We start from the raw sequence: 18,410 nt of genomic DNA on the forward strand, positions 1-18,410 counted from the left end.
TATTTACTTTCTTGCTCAGTCACTTACCATTATATTCCTATGAAAAAAAAGAAAAGTTGTCACAAACACGCTCACAAAGTTTCCTCGAGTAAGTGAAACATGGTTCTGAAAGGAAATTAATACAACAGTTATTCCAGTGTGTAACGCTGCAGAACGTCGTCTGCTGAACCTACAAAAAAATGTTTGTTGTTATTGTGCAACGTTCCTTATTGGCGACTTCCGTGGGAGATACGTGCTTTGAGAGCCCCGGACTTCAACAAAAAACGCTTAACCTTGCACTCAGCCGCGCAACGCTTGAAACAGCGAAGCTCGGCGATCGTGGCGCAGCATTTTCAGGAAGTGCGCGAACTTTATATCTTATTACTCATGATGATGATAATTTCTTTTCGCACGTCTCGGACTTACGGCCGTCACTGCGCGTTGCATTTCACAGCTTGCTACACCGACACCGCGTTCCACCACGTTGCAATGGCGAGAACGCGTTCCAGAAGACCCGCTCCGTTGAATGCGTCTCTCTCTCTCACTCTCATTACATTTATCTCTCACCCGAGCAGAGCGCGGAAAACCTCTTCTTCATCTCGCAGAGTACGAGCGTGCGAACGCGCGAGCTGTGGACGAAGACGACGACGCAGTCATATGGTTTGCATAAATGCATGTTCTGCAAGTGTGGCTGTATAACTTAGTGGCTACGACGCTCGCCTTGGAAACGTGTGTACGCGGGTTCGGATCCCGCCTCGGCAAGAAAGTTTATTTTCTTTTATTTCTTGATATGAAGCACAAATTACGGCTGACTGTTAAAAAATATGGGAGGACGCTTAAGCTTCGCTTTTAAGAGTGGAACGCGATAGCATTCAAAGATCCCCGACTGCTACTCATGGTTCCCGACGATTGCAGCTTATGCAAGCGTAATGGTTACTGGCAAAGATTGGCGGCGAACGCTGTGCACGAAGGCGAGCTTTCTGGTTGAAACGCGGCCTCTTGCGTGGGTCGATTCCCGCATATAGTGCACAACCGCGCCATAAAAATTACATTAACTTCAGGTTTCCCTATTTGCTTCGCACTTTTAATATTTCAGTCTGGGAAGATTTAACGTAAAAGGCATGCGCTGTGGGTGCTTTGTTTCATCACATTTGTTTGTGGATTGTCATTCTCACAATTCCGCGGACTAGCTTTTCCAAGAATGCAAGACGAGGTATGAGCACCATTAATGATAGAATGCCCTATATAACCCCTATATATAAAAAGTAGCGCCATTCTTAGATGTTGCCGCCACCGCGCTCCTCCCGGCGTTTCCTCCTCGCCGCCTCATGTCGCCCCAGACACTTCCTCTACCCCATTAGCCAACCCGTGTGACATGAAGCACGCGTTGCACTTTTGTATATTTTTTTCTTTCCAGCGCGCTCCGACCGCCATTCTCGGGCCTGTGCGACGAAAGTGCTGTACGCACAACCGGATCAAACGTGTTAGGGACAAGAACTTTGTTGTGATCACGGTGTAAGAAGATAGGTGTTCGGACGGCGCGCCCGCGCTGGGGCGAAAGAGCGGCCACTTCGTGTGACCGGAAGTGAGCGCCGCCGCTAGGGGCAGCACGTGTTCAGGAGGCCTTGGAGAAGCGGCACAACAGTGGATAATTTACGACCTCCGTCAGCATTTAAACACCCATACCCAAAGATGTGCAATTTTTCGTTATTTAGACGCCAAATCCTGAGAAGGTTTCATGCCACTTACAGTCAAAATACCGTCATTTTGAACACGAGAGAGACGCGTCGTCTGCTCGAGCAGACGGCGCGCTGCGCTTACCGCTGCTCGCCGCGTCGGAGTCAATCGGAATGTCGGCAGAAATATAAAGGGAGGTACTCCAACCAAGGAGAGTCGTTTTAAGCAGGCGAACGACATATATTCATGGAAATAAGGCACCTCAGCCGCGCGTGCCCATAAAAGCGCGAGCAAAGCGAGCGAGAAAGTGACCCCCCGAACAGGTGCTGCCCCTTGCGGCAGCGGCGTGCGTAGAGTCACACTAAGTGGCCGCGCCTCGCGCCGCCGTCGGATCACCTTCCTTTTTTTACACCGTGGTTGTGATGGCATGCTGCTGCGCCTTAAGTTGCCGCAACTGACAAGGCGAGGGCAAAATGCTTTTTTTGTTTTACCATCGGCGAGCGCAAACGCTTGCTGAGCACTCGGTATTTGCGCACTCTCGCATCGTCACGTTGCTACTTCTGAAACGGCATTATTAAGGTCACTTACTGACTGACGAGGCAAAATCGCGCCTCAAAAACTTCTCCGCAGGGCACGGTCGAAGTTTTCCGGGGATTTGCTCTGGTAGCGCGTTAGCTGTCGTCTGCCACGGCAGGCCCGACGTAGGCTTCGCCACTGTCGATACCGCGCCTCGATCGCGCTTCCATTGCGCTGGCTGCGACGAACGCGACAGTGAAACGGAGGAGGAGGGAAGTGATTGGTGCTACTTTTTATATATAGAGAGGTTTGAGGAATTGCGCTGCTTTTTATATATAGGGGTTTTAATTCACACGACAGGACGGAGGAGGACTTTTCGCAGCGGATGGCGAATCACGTGACGCGCGCGTCCTCAAAACGTGCCGCTCTCGCCTAGTCCGGCCTCCTCCGCTCGCAGTCCGGATTGAAAATGCTCGCCGGTATTTCCGTCCATCCGTTTGGCGGTCATCTGACCTCAATTTAGCGTAGTCAGCGTCAAATCTGTCAACATTGGATGAATTGGCGTGGTTACGATGGCGTATTGTCGGCATGAAGCCAAGTGTGTTTTTGTTGTGCAGCAGTGACCGCATGTGCTTTTGTTGTGGTGCAGAGGGAAAGACGACTCGTGGTTGTGCACGCATTTCTATTTACTCAGACCGCGCAGCCTGTGTGACCTCAACATGAGTGAGGTGCACAAGAAAACGCTAAGCGAAGAGGCAACCGTCACTTTCTTGGCTCTTGTTGAGGGATTCACAGTCCTTTGGAATATAGAGCACGGCGATTATGCAAACGCGCAGCTGCTAAGCGTTGGAGTCGAGAGTAAGCACGCGAATTCCGCAAACAGGGCTCCGGCTGTGGAAATGCGACCTAACTCGGCTGCGCCGGATTCAAGTGATCACGTGACTGTATGGCCCGCGGAACAGGCGGGATTTTTCCCTCGCATGTCTATTCACCATAAGGAACCGGATGCCGGGGAACTTGTCTTTTACCATAAAAAGACGGCTGGGACGAAAAGCGAGACCACACGCCGCCGTTAGAGATCCCGACTGGCGTTTCCTGGCCACGGACAGGGAGGTGTGCACTTCGTGGCTCGGTGTCGGAAACTCCGGTGGTACCAGCAGAGAGGTGGAGGGCAGGGACTCCGAGCTTGCCGTGTGTGCGAAAGAGCGCGATGGTCGAGACGAGGTGAACGGTTCTCCTAAAGGGGTCTCCGGAGTGCGGCGATTGAGGCGGCGAGCTCGTCGATGCGAGCCTCAAGGCGTGATATCGCCGGGTCTGTTGGTGGTAAGACTAGAGCACTGCACGGGCCGGATTACGGGCCCGAGCCCAGCCCGGGCCCGTAATACACATCCCGAGCCCTGCCCGTGCCCGGGCGTGCATGACCGGGACCAGCCCGGGCCTGGCCCGGGCCTGGGCGTTTATTACTAAGCTTAGCTAGGGCCCGCGTGTGCATGACCAGGCCCGGCCTGTAAGTAAAAAAAAAAAAGTCGCAGTTTCGCCGAAAGGCGAAGCATGAATTGCGAAAGCAAATTAGTAAAGAGCTATTCCGAGTAGGGATAGTAGTTTTATCGGCTGCATAAACTTGGACACATCCGCTTACTAACTGAATTAACAAGTGTGGTGTCAGCGTGCACAAGCAAACATGAATAGATCACACTGAATGACCGCGGACAACGACTGTCAAAACGCTAGCAGCAAGCGCAGCCGCCGCAGCGGGCAAGGTTCGTGCGGTCTATCGCTTCAAAGAAAACTGAGCGGCGGATGCACAGCGCATACAAAGGTCAGAGCCGTGTGGAGATAAGAGAGGGTGCGGGCGACGGCCACAGCCGAGCAAAGTACGAACGCAGATGTTGCGAAAGTAGAAGCAGCGCCCCCCCCCCCCTCCCACGTTGTCTTCCCCCTTTCTTGCTTCCCGCTTTCTTGATTGAGTGGCAAGTTCCCCTTATGCCCGGTTGCAAGATACGCCTTTGGTGCCGGAGCACAGCGTCGCCCCGCCTCCCTTCCTCCCATACCCCCACGGCCTTTCTCGCGACGGTCGTATTTACTTTCCGCCATGCGTTCGCTGTCCGTGATAGCGCGCGTCCCCCGCGCACTTTCGCTCGCGCATACGGCGCGTGGCGACGATTTTGTCGCCCTTGGAATCTATACGGAACCTCACGGTGACGGCGACTACGACGCCGACGGGAGAAATCCGGTTGAAGTCTCCATATAATTGCTATCGCAATAAAAATCTTTTTTATTTACTGATTGTACCGTATCTTTCAGCCTCACGTTCTCGATGTTTAATCAGCTGCAGTATATACGCAATTAAAGGCCCAAATCTTTGTTTATCCCACGGGAACATCAGTAATTCGGCCCATTGCCTTCGCTGCTATTTTTCCGCTGGTGCGCATGTACTTACCTTGATTTGTACGATATGGTTCTATGATGTCATTTAGTATGCAAATATACAGGGTGTTTCATTTTACCTGAACCAACTTTTTAAAAATTGCCAGTTGCAGATTGCACAATTATATAATAAACCTTGACCTAAACTACTCGAGGAGGCGGTCATTACTTCCACGAGAAAACAAAACGCCTAATTGAAGAATTAACAAAATTACGCTAATTAACTTTTTCATTATTATTTTACGGCACATCTTTCAATCTACGAATTATAGCCGCTGAGTTCGCAGGCGTATCCACTTGGAACGAATTCTCAGGACTGAACCAGTTTCGAGATAATAATTTTCAAAGTGTCCGACGAAATGAATGGGCGTTCCAGTTAACTTTTTGAGGAAACGCTGTTTTATGCATTGAAGCATAAAAGCAACTGGCCTTGGCGCTAAAGTAATGCAATAGTATCGACGCTGGTAACAGTGCAATCGCAAAAGCGGTAACATGGAAAGGGTTTGAGGAGTGCTTCTTTGTATAATTTATTTTTCCTTACGCGAAAACAATGTTTTTTTTTTTTTGTGGAAAATAAAAAAAAAAACATATCATCTCACCGTACGGGCAACCATGGTGGGATGCGAAAGCATCGCGAGGGGTGCGCATCGAGTTTCCGTTTCGTTTCACTTGGCAACACAACGCAATGAAAGTTAGAGTGAGAGAATGTATTGAGAAGAGAGGAGACGTTTGTACGGGGTTGTTGCGTCTTTATTTGGAGATCGTACGTGATTCCTAGCGTCGGTGCGCGCGGTATCTTGAAGACGATGGCTTTGTGGTCGGTGAAGTGTAGCGTCAATGGATCTTGCTGCAGAGGGTCGAGTTTGAAATTTGCGAAGACGAGGTCTGTGCACGTTCCCCTGGTGGTGGTGGGTTGCTTGTGATCTTGGGAAATGCATCGCAAAGAGTATACGTCTTTCATGTGCTGCACCAGCCAATCGGCTGTCAGTATGTCTACGTTGAAGTCCCCTGCGAGTATGAAGGATCGCGTGTCTGTAGGTCTTGGTGTACTTGCGAGGTACCTTGCGAGGTAAAGTTCGACGCTTTCTCTTGAGATGTTGGGTTTGATTACAGCGTCATGATGACGATGTTGTTGTCACCGTGGAAGGATAGTCGGACGCCCGAGTGCTCTGAGTGGTTACCGGTAGGTCTAGGTCCTTTGCGTTTGCGGTGAGAGTGCGTGTCACGTATACGACGACACCACCGACTTGCCGTTGTGCCTCCTCGGTACACACAATCCCGTCGTAGCCGTTGATGGTCGGCCGTGCGGCGTTCCACGTTAGCGTGAGGCAGAGCACGTCCGCTTTGGTTATGACCGGGTCCCATTCGATGTGCATGGCGTGGGCGTTGAGGAACTAGCTTTTTAGAAGCGAGAATGGCCTCGAACGTGTTGCTGCTCTGGCCGCAGACTCGCGTTGCCTCGTCGCTTCCGGATCGGGAGCTGCCGCTCGACCCTGCCGTTGCGCTTCGACTTTCCGAGCCCGGAGTTCGGGGTCGGCTTGATAACGCTGACGTTCCACTTGGGCGTGCTGAGCCCGTGTTGCTTCCGTAGAAGTTTCTTGCCGACGTTAACGTTTACGTTCGGCCAGTGGCGCACCGACGGGGGGGGGGGGGGGGGTGTTCGAGGGTTGTAACCCCCCCCCCCCTGAGGCCGACTTAACCCCCCTCTTTTGTTTAACCGATTTTCTTTCCTTGCGCATTTGAGTACTGCAACTAAGATGTAAAACGCGCAATCGTCTGCACACTCACAAAAAGCGCATTTTTTGACAATTCCCCGTGAAGAAATTGAACTTAGTGCTATTTAGATGGTATTGGCAAACTGTCAACCCCCCCCCCCCCCCTGGCGGAGGTCCTGGGTACGCTACTGCGTTCGGCTTTCCTGGCCCGAAGTTCGGGCTCCGCTTGCCGACGCTGACGTTTACGTTCGGCTTCCCGAGCCTTCATCTGCTCCGCGGCAGTGGCGCTGACGTTGACGTTGTTCATGGCGTTTCGCACATCGTTGCACAGAGAGAGAATGACGGAAGCACAGCGAACACGCGCTTTATACTGCGCCGTGACGCTTGCGCCGCCTACCGGCGTACCCTTTGAGAGAGAGTGAGAGAGAGTTATATGTAATGATTTGCTGCGCCGCACCTGTGGCGGAGAGGGGGAAAGGGGAGGAGGAGAGCGCACACCTGTGTAGGAGAGGACAATGAGGGAGAGTTGCGCATGCGCAGTATGGGTGCGGACGCCGCAGGACGGACACTGCCCCGAGCATAAGATGCTCTCGCATCTAAAATAGCGTAGCTTGCACTGCCGGCGCAATGCTAGAGACAGCGGAGCTGATGGGCATCTAGCTAGTCCTGGCTTTTGGGCTAGGCTAAGCACTATCAAGTCATCCCCAGCATTTCCCGTAATTTATTTATAATTGATTGATTATTGATTAGCTATTGATTGGCTATCGATTGTCTATCGCAAGATATTGGCCACGTAATTGGGCTAAGCTAAGCACTACCAAGTCATCCAAATAATTTTCAGGAATTTATTGGTTATTGATCGATTATCGACTGGCTATTGAGGGCTATCAATTGCCTATCGATGACTGACTAAGTTCAAGTAGTCCCCACAATTCTCAGCTAGACTTATCTAGGCTCAGCTTCGCTAGTTCAGAGGTGTATGTGCCATTGCGCTTGGACCCTTTCTACACTGCTACCAGGATCGGCACACTTTTTTGGGCTCAGCAGACACAATACGCCGGCTGAAACAGCTCCGCTGTTCAAATGAGAACAGCATCAGTTTTGCTATTTTCTTCGATAAGATATACAGTCTTCCGATAAGATATACAGTCAAGAGAGCGGTGTGGATCACAGAACGGGGATAACCGATGTTCCAGTTGACATTAAGCGGAAAAAATGAAGCTGGGCAGGCCATGTAAAGCGTAGGATGGATAACCGATGGACTATTAGAGCTACAGAATGGATATGAAGAGAAGCGAAGCGCAGTCGAGGACGGCAGAAAACTAGGTGGGGTGATGAAGTTACAAAATTCGCAGGCGCAAATTGGAATCACCTATTGCAAGACAGGGTTAATGGGAGATCGCAGGGAGAGGCCTTTGTCCTGCAGTGGACATTAATATAGGCTGATGATGATGATGACAGTCATTTTCACGTGTCACTTCAGCTTGGCACAGAATGCATTGAACCATGCAATGCATAACGGTTGTGTGTGCTCGAAGGCCTACTTAGGTCTTTTAATGAGCGTGCCTGAGTCTGGCGCGGGCCCATGGCTTCAAGCCCGAGTCCGGCCCGGGCCCGCAGCCTCAAGCCCGAGCCCGGCCCGAGCCCGCCGAAAAACAGCTTCGGCACGGGCCGTGCCTGGCCGGCCCGGGCCCGTGCAGAGCTCTAGGTAAGACTGCGGTGACGGACGGGGAGGTCGCCTCATGAACCTGATCGGCGAGTTCCGCCAGGCGATCGAGGGTGACGTCGCCAGCCGCCGCGAGGACGAGGCGGACAGGCTGGGAAAGGCTTTGGAGGAAAAGCTCGCGAAGCAGCGCCGAGTGGGTGGGCACTGCGCGCTCCCCGAGAAGCTGTCGCATCCGGCGCAGCAGTTGGGAGGGACGCCAGTCGCCAAGGTCCTCCTCGGTAAGTAGCTGCTGGAGGCGGGTGCGTTCCGACGGCGTGAATTTCTCCAGCACCATGGTCTTGATGTGCTGCTATGGTGTAGCACCCGTGGAGGTGGAGAGGACGTCCGAGAGCTCGCCCGCAACATCAGGAGGAAGCACTGAGGCGACGTGGTAGTAGCGCGTCGTTTCCGAGGTAATGCGGTAGAGGCAGAACTGTGCCTCGATCTGGTTAAACCCAACTTGCGGATTCTGGAGCTAGAAGGGTGGGAGGCGCAGTCGCACTGACGAGACGTCCTGCGCACGTGAGTCCTGTTCAGTGGAGGGTGCGGGCGGATCATCCATTGTGTTCGTCCTAAGTCACCACTTGTAGGCTTATGTCTTAGGAGCGAAGGAAAGACACAACTGACCCGAATCGACGCCAGAAGAGAACCCCGAGCCGTGGCTTCACGTGCCCCGGCCAAGCACCGTCTTTATTTTCTTGTCATACGGGCGAGCACTTTCGGGTTCTACGCGCCGCCCAAAGGAGGACGCTACACGGGGTGCATTGTGCTCGCTGGTTCATATTGTAGAAAAAGGGAAGGGAAGGCATTTTTTGGCGATGACCCGCGGTCGCGATGAAATGAAGCTGCACCTGATATCCCATGCCCATGGGACATCACGTCGGACACGCCTGCACTGTTCAGAGGGCGCTACGACGTTTTCATTTTTCATCCCAGTGTCGCCGACACCGGCCGCTAGAGAGGTGATGAAAATGATGCGCCATTCCAAGCGATAGTGGTCCCTTTTCGTCGCTCGTATGAATGATATGCCCCGCGCTTCGACGAGATCAAGCTCACGATTGTTCGCGCTTCTCATATCGATCGCAAACATGTGCAGTCATAAGCAAAACATGTGCACTTTCGACGTTTTCACAACTTGGACAGTCTTGCCTCGTGATAAGCGATCGAAAGTGTCACGGCGAATGCACACAGCGTCCCTCCAGTTTTGCTTCTACCACTCGTTATGCTTGGTGTTCTGGCGCTGCTGTCTACTCTAAAAAGCTTCAGCGCAGGCTGCCTATATATAGTGTTCTCGCATGCATTCACGCTCTCAATTCAGTTTATATGTTCGGCCACACCCCTTTGCCTTAGCTGATAATGTCATGCAAGGAAGGAGTGATTCTTTTCCTTGCAGCTATGAATTCTCAGGTATTCACACAAACACGCACACACACGCGTGCGCGCGTCGGCTTTGACCGAATAGACAGGAAGTTAAACCGGTCGCCGCACCTGGCTTCCGCACAGCTGTCTTCGCTGCCTAGAATCCGCGGAATTGCTAAAAATTGCGTATAGCAGCCATCGAACTCGTAGGAGGCACAAAATCTCTCCGCCTTCGGATCCGATGTCCCCTCTGCTTGTATTTTTTTTTCACTTTACTAGCTCAAATTGAAATGTCTCGCACGCAAGGCCGTCGCTCGTAGTTCGCAAGAAGAAATCTAGCTCAGGACACTAAAAGGTGACCACAAAAATGGTCACCTTTCATTCAGCGTTAATCACTTTCGCGACTTTTTCACAGAGTCACGCGTGTTTAAAGAATACGTCTCACCCATGGTCAAGGGCTGGTAGCGATATTCATCCAATCTTACGTCACGGTATACCGTTTATTTATTGCATATAAACTTCGTGATGGTGGCTTCTTCTAAGGGGATTTAACACTGTATCGTAATGTGTTGTTATAAGTCTCAATGCATTGATTAGCACAACGCTGTAGCCACTGCGGCGGGCACCCTCGTAATACACAACGTGACCAGAAAAAATCATTTGCAAGCTCTTCCAAGAAAGTGTATTGTATGACGATTCGATTTTAAATTTTATGCGAGCAGTGCAATGATGCGAGGACACGTGGGACAAATGGAAAGCCGCAAGCCACTGGCAACTCAAGAGTTCTTACACATTGTTACGGGGAGATTTACAGAAAAGGGGGTTTATTTACACTATGTACAAGGAGACTAAATGTTGGCCAGCAACAACATAGATGGCGAACCACAGTTTCACCTCTTCCTCGTCTCGTCGGCTCTATGCTTCAGCGTCGTCTTTGTCCGCCGGACAACTGGCTCATAACACTACCCTCCGGTGGCGAAAGCACCAACTCGGTGCAGGTGAACGAAGGGTACATGAAAAAAAAACTAGCACACAAGGTATTAAGGGGTGTCCGGGGCACGATAGGGCTTGAGACGGACAACGTGTACAATGTCCTTGCGGAGAGGAGCAGAGGATGACGAAGGCAGCAGTGGAGCGATTTCATAAGTGACATCAGTCACTTGGCGGCACACGCGATATGGACCGGTGTACTGGAAGAGCAGTTTTTCAGATAAGCCAACGCGTCGTGCTCGGGACCACAGAAGAACGAGTGATCCAGGGACAAAGTGGGTGGTCCTGCGGTGGCTGTTGTAGCGAGACTGTTGGTGTATTGGGGACTCAGAAAATCGAGTGCGAGCAACTTGACGTGCATGGTCGGCACGTGCAATAGTCTCTTGAGCATAATCAGTGGGTGGGCACCCAGAAGAAGGCACCAGGGTGTCCATGGGGAATGTAGGGTTTCGACCGTATAAGAGGAAAAACGACGAATAACCAGCGGTCTCATGCCTGGAACTGTTGTACGCGAATGTCACAAAGGGTAGTGCAACGTCCCAGTCGTGGTGGTCGGCAGACAAATACATGGCCAACATGTCGGTAAGGGTGCGGTTCAGGCGTTCTGTCAAGCCATTCGTCTGTGGATGGTAGGCTGTAGTCAGTTTATGTTGCGTCGCGCAGGATCTTAGAATGTCATCGATCACTCTGGACAAGAACTGTCTGCCGCGGTCAGTGAGCAGTTGCCGAGGAGCTCCGTGCTGGAGTATGACGTTATGCAGCAAGAAGTCTGCAACGTCGGTGGCACAGCTAGTGGGAAGTGCACGCGTAATGGCAAACCGCGTCGCATAATCTGTGGCAACGGCGGCCCACTTGTTCCCAGAGGCGGATAGGGGAAACGGACCAAGTAAATCGAGGCCGACACGGTGAAAAGGCTCGTAAGGAATGTCCAGAGGCTCAAGATGGCCTGCAGGCGGCAGAGTCAACTTTTTTCGGCGCTGACAAAGGTCGCATGAGCCCACGTAACGGCGCACTGAGCGGGACATCCCAGGACAGTGGCGTGCGCGGTCGTATGTACGTGACACACCAAGATGGCCCGCCGTTGGTGCGTCGTGAAGCTGCGCCAGGACAGTGGAACGGAGGTGAGCCGGGATGACTAACAACAAGTCAGGACCGTCAGGGAGTAAACTGCGACGATATAACGTGTCGTTTTGGAGTACAAAGAGGCGGAGGGAAGGATCAGGAGCGTGGGAGTGCAATTTTTCGATGATCTTGCGTAGAGATGCGTCAAGGCGTTGTTCGGCAGCGATGTTGAAGAGTTGAGAGATGGAAAAAACACACGGGCTGGAGTCGCTCAGGGCAGCGTCCGGTGGATCTACTGGGTATCTGGAGAGGCAGTCGGCATCCTGGTGCAAGCGGCCAGACTTGTAAACGACGGTATATGAGTATTCGTGAAGGCGCAGCGCCCAACGACCAAGGCGACCAGTGGGATCTTTGAGAGAAGACAGCCAGCACAGAGCATGGTGGTCAGTAATTACGGTGAAGGGTCGGCCGTAGAGGTAAGGGCGAAACTTGGCGATGGCCCAAACTAGGCGTGGCACTCTCGCTCTGTGATCGAATAGTTTTGCTCAGCCGAGGAAAGAAGGCGACTGGCATAAGCAATAACGCAGTCCTGACCGTGTTGACGTTCGGCTAGAACTGCGCCGATTCCATGGCCACTGGCGTCGGTACGGACTTCTGTGGGCGCAGATTCGTCGAAGTGAGCCAACACTGGTGGTGATGTCAGTATTCCAATCAGCTGTGATAAGGCGGACGCTTGTGCAGGACCCCAAGAAAAAGTCGCGTCTTTCTTAAGCAGGCAGGTGAGAGGCCGTGCTAGTGCTGCAACATCTTTCACAAACCGCCTAAAATAAGAACACAGGTCGAAAAAGGAACGGACGTCCTGAGTAGAGCGAGGTGTCGGAATGTTGGCAACGGCGCTAACTTTGGCAGGGTCAGGCCGTATACCTGTAGCATCGACAAGATGGCCAAGTACAGTGATGTCGCGGCGTCCGAAGCGGCATTTGGCAGAGTTAAGTTGAAGACCTGCATTGCGAAGGATGCGCAGAATAGCCGACAGTCTACTTAGATGACTGGAGAACGTAGGTGAGAAAATGACTACGTCATCGAGATAGCACAGGCAAGTTGACCACTTGAAACCACGAAGAAGGGTGTCCATCATTCCTTCGAATGTTGCGGGGACATTGCACAAGCCAAATGGCATAACTTTGAACTAGTAGAGCCCATCGGTGTTATAAAGGCGGTCTTCTCCCTGTCTTTTTCGTCAACGGCGATTTGCCAATAGCCGGACCGAAGGTCTATAGAAGAAAAGTACTGTGCGCCATGCAAAGAGTCGAGGGTGTCGTCAATTCGCGGCAGAGGGTACACGTCCTTTTTAGTAATCTTGTTTAGGTGGCGATAATCGACGCAGAACCGCCAGGTGTTGTCTTTCTTTCGGACAAGCACCACAGGGGATGCCCAAGGACTCGTAGATGGTTCGATGATGTCCTTTGTAAGCATTTTCTCGACTTCGGTTTGAATTACGCGCCGTTCAGTCGCAGACACTCTGTAAGGACACCTATGGATGGGACTGGCGTTGCCGGTGTCAATGCGATGAGTCACTACTTTTGTCTGGCTGAGATGGGGCTAAGCAAAATCGAAAACGTCGCTGTAAACGGCTAGCAAGCGACGAAGGTCGTCAGACTGAGCAGCCGAAAGGTCGGGGGCGATCATGGCGTCAAAATGTGCATCAAATGAAGTACTAGTGTCAGGGCTTCCAGAAGACAGGGGGGCATCGATAGTAAGGGCCACAGGGTCGTGTGCGTCTAAAGGCGCTATGCATCCCAGCGTGATACCCTCGGGAAGAAACTGTGGAGTGCGTCCAAAGTTCAGAATAGGGATACATGCCCGGTTCGCAGAAACAGTCACAACAGAGTGAGGGAGGGCTACCTGCCTTCTTAAAAGAGCAGTCTAGGGAAGGAGAGATGACGTAGTCGCCGTCACAAATGGCGGAATCTCAGGTCAGTGTGACATACGTCGTGGCGGCTGGTCGAAAGGCGAAGAAACTCGGCGACACATAAACGCGGCTGTGACTCGGTGGGGAGATCGGGTACAGAAGGAAGTTTCAACTGGAGAAGGCCAGAAGACCAGTCGATGAAGGCAGAATGGGTACTCAGGAAGTCGTGGCCGAGGATGACTTCATGTGGACACTGCTGCAGAACGGCGAATAGAACTGAGGTCTGGTGGCTGGCGAAGCTCACACGCGCAGTGCACATCCCAACGACGCAAGATGTACCGCCGTCGGCTACACGAACGACAGGCGACGCCGCGGGCGTCAGAACCTTGCGGAGACGACGAGAAAGGCGAGCACTCATAACCGATAATTGCGCCCCCGTGTCTATGAGTGCCGAAACAGGCACGCCGTCCACTTCTATGTCCAAAAGGTTTTGTCGAGTGGTCAGGGTCAACAGAGGATTTCCGGGTCGGTTAGTCAATGCAGCATCACCTCCGGAGCTGCACCAGTCAGTTTTCCGAAGAGGGACGGCGAGGGTATGGCGACGGTGAGCGACGGGCAATCGGTGAGCGAGAACGCCGGTTCTGTGGGGACGGCAAGCGGCGGTCGTAGTGTGGAGTCGGAGCAGCAACATCACAGTGCGGCAGGTCATTGCGGGCATGAAAAGGCGAGGACCGGCTGTCTTCCGGGCGGTAAGCGTACGCGGGACGGGGAGACGAAATCTGACGATAACGACAATGACGGGAAATATGATCTACTCCATTGCAATTAAAGCATATTGGCTTGTCGTCATGTGTGCGCCACTGGTTTGGGTCGCGGTATCGGAGGTAGGTCGACTGTGGGCGGGGAGGTTGAAAGAAATTGCCGACCGTAGGGTACTTACAGAACAGATCGGACGGATGCCTGCGTTCGCCAGCTCTTCGCGTACGACAGCTTGAATCAGAGATACTGCCGGGCGGGACTCGTCGTAAGAACGTATCGGGGGAACCGGCGGAGAGGCAGCCTCAATCTCGCGCCGCACAAGACGCAGCAAGTTTTCGGCACCAGGCGGCTGGACGTCTTCACACGATGAGCTAGCGGCGGTATTAGGGAGCCGAACGAATTGCTGTGAGACACGACGGCTCTTTGCCTCTTCAAAGCGTCGGCACTCTCTTATAATGTCGTCGACCGTCGAGCAGTCCTTGTACACGAGTAAATTAAAGGCGTCGTCTGCGATGCCTTTAAGAATGTGGCTGACCTTGTCCGCTTCGAGCATCTTGTCATCGACCCGCCGACAGAGTGCTAATACATCTTGAATGTACGAATGTACACAACGTACGGTTCAGTAGATGTTTGGGCCCGGCAAGAAAGTTCCTTCTTGGCGGCTCGCTGGCGGCTCGCTGGCGGCTCGCTGGCGGCCAAGTGGCTTCCCAAAGAGTTCCTGCAGTGTTTGCTTGCAAGTGTCCCAACTGGTCAATTCCTCCTCGTGTTTTCGGAACCAAACACGGGCCGTTTCCTTGAGGTAATAAATGATGTTAGCCAGCATTATAGTAGGGTCCCAATGGTTGCTCTTGCTGGCGCGTTCGTATTCGATTAGCCAGTCTTCAACGTCCTTGTTGTCAGTGCCCGAGAAGGCGCCAGGGTCCCGGAGTTGGGTCAAGACAATCGGTGCTGTGGTAGCCGAAGCCGAAGCAGCGGGCCTCTCAGTCGACATGGTCGAAGGGCCCACGAGATTTCCGCTTCGAAGTTCCGTGATGTGCTGATGATGTACCCCGCACCTTCACCAAGATGTTACAGGGAGATTTACAGAAAAGGTTTTTTTAATAAATGTATTTAAGGAGAGGTTGGTGCCTATATGTGGCGCCGGCTACTCCTCTTCTCTTGCATGGTAGTTGTCCTCGGAATGTTGTCAAAAATCACCAAACTGGACTAATAACCACATGTACGAACATTCACGTACAAAGTCTTAGCTGAAATATAAATAAATGTTCGCGCTACACAAGAGTTCACATAACAAAAATACTCACAGAACTGAAGTGTTCACACACAACACATGAGTTCACAAACCATAAATGTTCTCAAAATCAAGTTCACAAAGGAGATGTTGGGCACTTGCGAATTAGGTCCCTCTTGAATGCTGTGCTCTAAATACAACAGTCTTGTGCGCATACACAAATGCCACATGAACACGAAGACATAGTAAACATGTAATCACGAGTGCCTGTTAATAATAACAATGCCAGCAATAACTAATGTATAACTTAGTATTCTTGTTATATTTTTGATTCCTCCAAAAATTGGACCAAGGCGCGCGCAGCGATGTTTTGTAGTTTTTCTGTCGGCCATGGACCCAAAATTTTTCCTATGGATAATGGTCGTCTATCCAAGCCATGTAGTTTTTCTGAAAGCTTCTTACGGGGAGCATCATGTTTTTTACAGTGTAGAAGAAGGTGTTCTATGTCTTCTTCAGCCTCTCCACATGAGCATGTAGCACTATTAGTTTTTCTTATCCTATACAGGAAGCTTTTAGTATAGGCAGTGCCTAGCCGAAGCCTATGTACTGTTGTTTCAACCGATCGGTTAATTTTAAACGGAATATTGAAGTCTATTCCAGGATCAATATTATATAATTGAGAGTTCTGCGGATCATTTACGAACCAAGTTTCCTTGGACAATTTACCGCATAGTTTGTTCAATAAACAACGCGCATCACTCGTTGCTAGAGGAACTAGTGATAATTCATTCTTTTGATGAGCTGCACGTGCCATTTGATCAGCCGTTACATTTCCTATGATTTCACAGTGACTTGGAATCCACTGGAAAGTTATGTCGTGTTGCAGATCTTTCGCTTGGCGTATGTCTTCTGTATTTCATATGCCAATGTGCTGTTTGTTTTTCTTAAGCTGATTTCATTTAGGCTCAGCAATGAGGCTTGCGAATCACTCAGAACTACCCAGCGAAGAGGTCCTGAATGCTGACATATGTAACGTAACGCAGAAAGTATTGCGTAAAATTCTGCTGTTGTGGACGTTGTAAATTGGCAAAGCTTATTAGATCTTTTCTCTTGGTATGCAGGTATATAAAACGCTGATGCAGAGCTTTGTTTCCAGCATGATCCATCGGTATATACGTGAATGCGATCTACGTAATAAGTGTAAAGATGTGATAAAGTTAATTGCTTTATCGCAACTACGGGCATATCACATTTACGACCTACTCCAGGAATTGATGTTACTATTTCTGGAATTGTAAGTCGCCATGGAGGATGAGCTGCGCATGCAGGCCAGTATTCGCAAGCAGGTAGTAAGGTTTTGCACCGCCGTATTTCATCATGTATGCGTGCAGCGGTTCTACCTTGAAGGTCTTGGCAAAATGGATGATTAGCGTGTTGTGTTGCCAGACGAAAAAAGTGAGGACAAGTTTCCGTAAATCTTAGTGCATGAAAAGTTGGTTGGCGGGACTCAGCAATTACCAAAGCACCGGCAGATGCACGGGGAACGCCAAGACATATGCGAAGGCTTCTGGCCATTAATCTTTGAATTCTTTCCTCTAGATTACGGGATATTCCATGTAGTACAGGAGCAGAGTATGCTATTCTTTGTCTAATGATCGCCGAGTGAATGCGTAATAAAGAAGAGGTTGAACTACCCTATCTCACTCCAACAAATCGACGAAGAATATTGATTAGGGAGTTGACTTTCTCCTCGAATGCTTTTATTTGGGGAGCCCATGATAATCGTCTGTCTATAATAATACCCAAGAACTTGTGTTGTCGCACAAGTTGCAAACGCTGAGAGTCTAGCACGAGCTGGAATCTCTTGAGGCATTTCCTTGCAAAAGGAAGTACAGCAGTTTTCTCAATTGAAATAATCATACCTCTACTTTTCAAAAAATCATTAATCACTGTTAGGTCAGCTTTTAACTTTTGCTGAACGGCTTGAGTACTCGTGTCAGATGCCCATATGCACAAGTCGTCTGCATATAGTGAATAATTCAAGGTATCAGGCAAGATATGGGGTAATTCAGCCTAACACAGTTAAATAAAAATGGACTGAGTACACTACCTTGTGGAACGCCTTGATTCACTTTATGATCTGTGCTTTTTCCATCAGCAGTTTCAATATAGATTTTCCTGTCTCTTAAGAATTCCGCAATCCATCTCCGTGTTCGGCCAACTATGCCCAACTGAATTAACCCATGCAGTACGTGAGTATGGCTGACTTTGTCAAATGCACGCTTTATGTCTACAAAACTGCAACGGTGATTTTTCCAGAGCTCCTCTCATGATCTACATTTGTAACAAGATCTAAAATCGCATCCATCGCACACCGGCGCCTGCGGAAGCCCGCCATATTTTCGGGGAGTGCGTTGGTGCATTCTGTCCACCATTGAAGCCTAGCATCAATCATCTTTTCCATAAGTTTACAAACGCAACTTGTCAGGCTTACAGGGCGGAAAGAATCTAACGATAAAGGAGTTTTACCCAGTTTACTCGCGCAATTTTCCAAGAAGGAGGAAGACATTCCGATATCCACGCATCATTTAGTAATTTTAATAAAGTATTTGTAGCTACAGGACCCAGGTTTTTCAGGGCAGCATATGTGACCCCGTCAGGTCCAGCTGCTGTCCTCTGGCGGCACGATAAAGTGCGTTCTTTAATTCTTCTAGTGAAAATGGTGGATCTAGGTCATGACGATCGCTTCTAATAGAAAAATTGATCGATGCTTTGACTTCTTCGACAGAATTACTGTATTCGGATGTATTTACTGCTGAACTTGGGCGTGTAATAAGCTTACAAAACTCGTTTGCAACAGTTGTTTCCGGTACTTTCTGGACTAAAGCTAGAGCTATGAATGGCTGTTGGTGCGTTACTGGTCCACTTAAAGAGTGCAGAACATTCCATAATTTTGATTCAGGTGTAAAGGGAGTGAGTGAAGTGCAGAATTCCTGCCAGCGCTTTGTACCTAGTCGCTCCAGCTGCCGACCCATACGATCATACATCTTTTGGCATTCTCGGTAATCTTCAAGAAGG

The 18,410-nt window shown here is 50.6% G+C and overlaps 2 protein-coding genes across 2 annotated transcripts in view; both read right to left on the reverse strand.

Annotated features, from left to right (window-relative positions):
• Positions 1 to 18,410, reverse strand: part of LOC125945081 (TNF receptor-associated factor 3-like) — a 139,265-nt gene that overhangs the window by 53,053 nt on the left and 67,802 nt on the right. The gene's annotated exons all lie outside the window — the stretch shown is intronic.
• LOC119450858 (uncharacterized) overlaps positions 1 to 18,410 on the reverse strand; it is a 158,957-nt gene that overhangs the window by 20,502 nt on the left and 120,045 nt on the right. The window lies entirely within an intron of this gene.

This window comes from Dermacentor silvarum, chromosome 4 (assembly GCF_013339745.2).
Source record: "Dermacentor silvarum isolate Dsil-2018 chromosome 4, BIME_Dsil_1.4, whole genome shotgun sequence".
In the NCBI taxonomy this organism is placed as follows: Eukaryota; Metazoa; Arthropoda; class Arachnida; order Ixodida; family Ixodidae; genus Dermacentor; species Dermacentor silvarum.